Genomic DNA, 6,000 nt, shown 5'->3' on the forward strand with positions numbered 1-6,000 from the left:
AGCTGAATATACCTAGTTCATCTAAGACAATGGGTGGGTTTGCACAACATGACAAGCCACAGTGGGGGTTTTGTTTTATTTTTGCTTAGGATGGTCTGTTGTCTGAATTCTGTCTTGGTATTTCAGCATGGCATGTTTGGTTTTTGGAAACCACGATAAGACCTACGGTTTCCATGCTTCACCATGGTTTCTCCAGTTATCTGAATCCAGAATTGTGCTTTCCATGGTCCTGCTATGCATCTCTCACAGACTACCCTGGACAGAATGGCAGCTGCTGGAGGAGCCGCTCCACCCATCCAGTGTGGGATTCAATTAAGGATGCAGTGGCCAGTGGTATACATGTCAACAGAAGGAAGACTGAAGATGGAAACCATGCTAGCAACTGACACTGAACAACTGTCAGGTATATCCAGGCAAACACACACACACTGTGGAAACCACACAGGGTTACTTGTTGTGATGTATTATCCCAGGCAATGTAAGAGCTACAACTGAATGACAATCTTTGTGTATAGGACAACTGAACAGCATTTTGAAGCAGCCAAAACTCTGACTGAGGGCTGAACTCGGACATTGTAGAGGAGATGCTTGTTAAGAGATGCAATTCGTTAACCCAGAATATAGCATCATTTAGTGGTTATTTCTAGCATACATGATAGGTACACATCTGTATAACATGCTTGCAAATTGGCAGATTTTAAATGTCAAATATATCAGAGCTTGGTGAATATGGCTATACAGTAGTTTTTTGCACTAGTAGAAGTACATGTAGAAAGCTCTTAGAAAAGCAAAACATGGTCACAGAAGAGCTCTCTTCACTGCAGACAAAGCAAAGCTGATGTCACCTTTTGCCCCAGAGAGGGGCATGTGATTTTCCTTTGCTCTGGCACTATGGCTGTATTCACACATGCACTTTCCTCACATCACAAAGTCAATGGATGACTTACATGTACAAAACCATGTTCCTAATTTAAATACCACAGACACAGCTTTCCACTATCCTCACACTGCTGTCTTGACCAGGTGAAATGCCGTGCCTTCTTCAAGGAAAGAAAATCGATACATCAGTAAAAGGCAACGCTTTGAGTTTCACAGTTTAGTGCATTCAATTATTTGGGAACATGGGATGCTGACACACTGAGTCAAACTGCTGGTCCACTGAGCTCAGGACTGTCAGTGGCACTCCAGTGTTTCAGGCACAAGCCTTCTCCATCCTCACCTGAGATGTCAGAGCCCAAACCTTTTCACACATTGCACACGCTCCACCACTGAGCGCCAACTCTAGTTAATGAGACAGCAAAGGGCGCGGATGCAACAAATGAGAGATTCTCTGCATGAATCAGCATTACGAGCTCAGGGCATGCGCAGTGGCCAGATAAAGCCAATTACTGGATGGGATAAGACAATCCCCGGAGAGGAGTCAGCTAGAGTTGCCACATTATTTGCAGTCGATGGAGCGTAGCAGTCATAAGCTGGTAAGAACAGCACACTGGATCAGGCCAAGGGTCCATCTCGTGGCCAATGAGCAGCCCACAAGCAGAACATGAGCACTCTCCAACCCAAGTTCCCCAGCTACAGGTGTATACAGGTATACTGCCCCTGATCCTGGATGTTAGATGAAAGCATCAGGACTAACAGCTATTGATAGTCTTCCCCTCCATGAATGTATTCAACACCCTTTTAAAGCCATCCAACTGGAGGCTAATCACTGCATCCTATAGGAGAGAATTCCATAGTTTAATTCTTCCTTTTACCTGCCCTGAATCTCACAAGAATCAGCTTTATGCATTCCTCTCAGATTCTGCCATTATGAGAGAGCCCCTTTTCTAACCCAAACAATCCCTGATGTTGTAAATATGCAAAGGAGAATTGCTTTTGTTCCTTGATTATTTTTGTTTCCTTTCCCTGAACTTTCTCCAACTCTTGGAGTCCTAGCTCTGTACCATAACCAAATAAGTTGAAAAGCACGGTTCCCAATACAAATTCCTATGGGACCCTACTGTCTACATCCCTCCATCCCTACTCTCTGTTTTCTGTCATTTAAGCAGTCACTGATCTATGAGATGACCTCTCCTTTTATTCCATGACCACAAAGTTTCCTCAGGAGTCTTTGGTGAGGGACTTTGCCAAAAGCTTTCTGGAAGTCTAGGTGGGCAATGCATATGAGGTAACCCCATACACATGTTCACTGACACTCTCAAAGAATTTTAATGAAATTTCATTTTCCATCTCAAGATCAGTCAGAGCTGGTCTGGGGGACAAAAGCATGTTCCCAGGACTAAATTAGTGCAGGAGCCGAGAACTGTAACCCACATCACTGGCGCACTCCTTTGAGTGTGTTCTAGTCTGCCCAATGCTGCCCTCTTTGATATACAGAGAATGAATGCAAGGAGCCAAGAATCCACCATTCTCAAGAGTGTGGTGAAAGTGCAGTGATTTTGGGGGGACTGGGTGGCCAAAGACCCAAGGGACCTCACATGTGGCAATTCTCTTTAACTAAGAGAACTAGAACAGAACAGTGCTCATTCTGGGAGCGCTACCTATAAGCTTCCATCAGCTTGACTCCATGACGCAATGTAAAGGAGATTCCACAACATTTTTAATTTTTAGTTCCAGCAGTCTGGTTCCACTTTGTTTCATCTTTTGCATATTCTTATATTTATAACAGAGGAGGGCAACATGTGACCTGCATGTAGCCCTCTTAAAATGCTATTGTGCTCTGTTGCCACAATAGGTGCCTTTTTGGGTGGGTATATGGCTTGCTGGGAGGGACATGCTGGGGGCCCACCCTCTTATCCCACTCTTTACAAAATGAGTCATTGCCATCTCTTCACTCAACTGTTCGTCATCATTGTTAATGCACTGTGATTTATATATTTATTATATTTATTTGGAAACCACATTTATTGTGGAAAGGTGAGGTATAATTACTGAAATAACAACATCGATCAGCCGGATCCAGGCTTACAAACAGTAGATCCATTGAAGGACATTGTAATTATGTTAGCCATGACTACCTTAATTCCCACTGGTTCCACTGGATTTGTTCTAACTATGACTATGTCTGGAGACAAGCTAGCATTAGAAATCCTAAACTTCCTTGGATCTTCATTCTCCTCAATGCATTCTCCTTAATACATTTTCTCTGTTGCCTTCAAACTGATGCACACTGAACTCTAGCAAAACTATTCCAGCATCTACAGATTTATTCTTAGTGAAAGCAACACATAAAATAAATATTGATGAGTAGAAATGTATAGGATTGTACTGTAAATCAGACAGTTGAAAGGTACTTGCAGAAAAAAGGGTGAATTTAGGCAAACACAGAGCATGACCCTAAAATATCTACATGAATATTATATGGATGAACACAGCAGCAGTTCATAAGAGGAGGCTCTGATGGTAGGTGACAGCAGCGGCGAGGAGCGCTTTCCTTCAGCTTCGGCTGATCCATCAGCTGTGCCCCTACCTGGAGTACGACTGCCTGGCGACGGTGACACACGCACTGGTGACTTCCCGCCTTGACTTCTGTAACGCGCTTTACGTGGGGCTTCCCTTGAAGACAGTCCGGATACTTCAGTTGGTTCAAAATAGAGCTGCCAGGCTGCTGACGGGCACGGGGCGTTATGTTCACATGACTCCAGTCCTCCATCAGCTTCACTGGCTTCCCATTGAAGTCCGGGCCCGATTCAAGGTGTTGGTGATGACCTATAAAGCCCTAAACGGCTTGGGTCCTGGCTACCTGAAGGAATGCTTACGTCCGTATACACCCGCCCGCCCACCCACCCCCTGAGATCTGTCGGAGAGGCCCTTCTCCGGGAACCCTCCGTGAAGGAAATTAGGAGGGTAGGTACTCGGAGGAGGGCTTTCTCAGCGGTGGTGCCCAATCTATGGAATGCGCTCCCCAGAGAGGTCCACCTGGCGCCATCGTTATTTGTTTTTCGGCACCAGGCGAAGACCTTTTTATTCAAACGTCATTTTAATTGCTAATATTATTTGCTTAATTCTTTGGCCAGGGCGACTTATTTTATAATGTTAATGTGTTTTATATTTTTAGTGTTTTATATTTTAATTGTTGTTTTGTAAGCTGCCCTGAGGCTTCAGCGAATGGGGCAGCACAGAAATTTTTAAATAAATAAATAAAAATAAAAATAGTTAGGAGGGGACTTGCTATAGTAAAAGAAGATGCCTTGTAGCTAAAGAAAACACACCAAGATTTCAACTTGACAGAGAACATGCTGAGTTTTCCTATTAATCAGCTATTAATCTGCCATGTCTCCTTTCAGAATTGAGATCCAAGCATACACAAAAAGAATGTCCTTTCCTACTTACCCCATATATAAACAGCAAAGTGACATACTGAAGAGTGCAAATACGCACGTTAAAAAGCAGTTTCTGTTGCATTTATAATTGAAAGCATGCATTTGCTGCTCTGTAAAGATTTTGCTAATGTGTTCTTTAGGCACAAAGGCAAAACTGGAGGATCAAGTTGTTGTCTAAAGAATCCATAAACAAGTGTTGAGTAGGAAATGATGAGAGCAATGTTATATTCCTTGTATATAAACTCCACAGAAAGGGTGCGTGTGTCTTGGTGGAAATACATAAACAGAAAGGCATACATCTAGGATGCGCTGTGCATATATAGACTGAGTAGGCAATCGGCAGATGATCAACTTGGAAAGGGTGCCGAGCAGCTTCATGCATGGTGTTAGTGGACGGGGATACATGGTAGAAGTGGAATATGTTTGTACATATTACAAGGTAGCAAGGTATGCTTGTACTCACAGGTGTGTACCTGTGAGATAGCTGGACTGGAAAAGAAAAAGTTAGGTAGCATTGTGTATATCTTGGAAACGCTGCCTAATTAAAGGACAATGCTTTTTGTAAAACACTTAGCGAGTCCTTGGGACTAATTTAATTGTAGAATATAAGTTGAATAAGTAAATAAATAAATGGGAAGAGGAATACTTAGACCAGGGCTGTGCAGGAAGTTGCTCTGCCTCTACCAGTAGAACTCAGCATGATTTCCAGCAGACTGGCAAAGATTTCTCACCTCCAGTTCTCTAGCAAAAGCCACAAAACGCTCCCTCTCCCTAGTTATTTTGCTGAAATGAAGGGAGCTTGCTTCACAGGGACTGCAAGTTCAATTCACTCCTGGAACTCAAAAGGAATTCCCACGTTCAGAATCCTTCAATTCTAAGCGGGTCTCTTTTTTACCTGTCTCTGCTTGTTGGATGTCAGGGCTGGGGTCAAAAGCAGCCCGATGTCTGCTCACCCTACTTTAGGGAATGAGAACTGTTTTTGCAAGTGGCCAGAGCCCAGGCCAGATGGGAGAGCTCGGCATACAGGTATCGCTGGGCACGTCAACAGAATTGGGGTGAACATAAAATGGGGGCGTGGCTTTGGTCGGGCCAAGACTCACAGGCACGGTCCCGAGTTCCTCAGAACAAGGGTGGAATAGCAATCCAATATAAAATAAAACAACTTGGGGTTTGCAGGATACGGAGGGCTAAGTTGCAAGACAGGAGTTGTGGGAACGAGTCTATCTGTCTAGAATCGTCTGAAGGGCTGGGTAGGATCCTCACACTGATAAGGGGGCGACCGCATGCCCGTACCGTCAGGATGCAGGAGTGTGCAACGCAATCCCGTGCAGGCTTAGTCGGAAGAAGGCTGCCATGAGCCCGGCACGTCTCCCCGCTCCCTAGGAAGGGGGCTTGTTCAGGCTGCGCTGCAAACCGAAGCGTCCGGGGGCGCGCGGAGGAAGCACCCGGGCCCCATGCGCTGCGCCTGCCTTAACGGGCCGGGGACTCCGCGCGCCCCCGTCAAGGGCCAGGCAGGCTGCGCAGCGCGCCCAGCGCCCCGGTCCTCCCACACCGCTGCGTTCGGCTTCCCGCGCCGCCGCCGCGCCCTACCTTGCCCCGCGCCCTGCCCTCCGCGCCGCCGCGCAGGGAAGAAGGGGCCGCGTGCTTCGCTCAGCCCGGGCTGGAGGCTCCCGGCGCG

Source organism: Varanus komodoensis, unplaced genomic scaffold, assembly GCF_004798865.1.
Source record: "Varanus komodoensis strain SLA01 unplaced genomic scaffold, ASM479886v1 scaffold4, whole genome shotgun sequence".
Taxonomy (NCBI): Eukaryota; Metazoa; Chordata; class Lepidosauria; order Squamata; family Varanidae; genus Varanus; species Varanus komodoensis.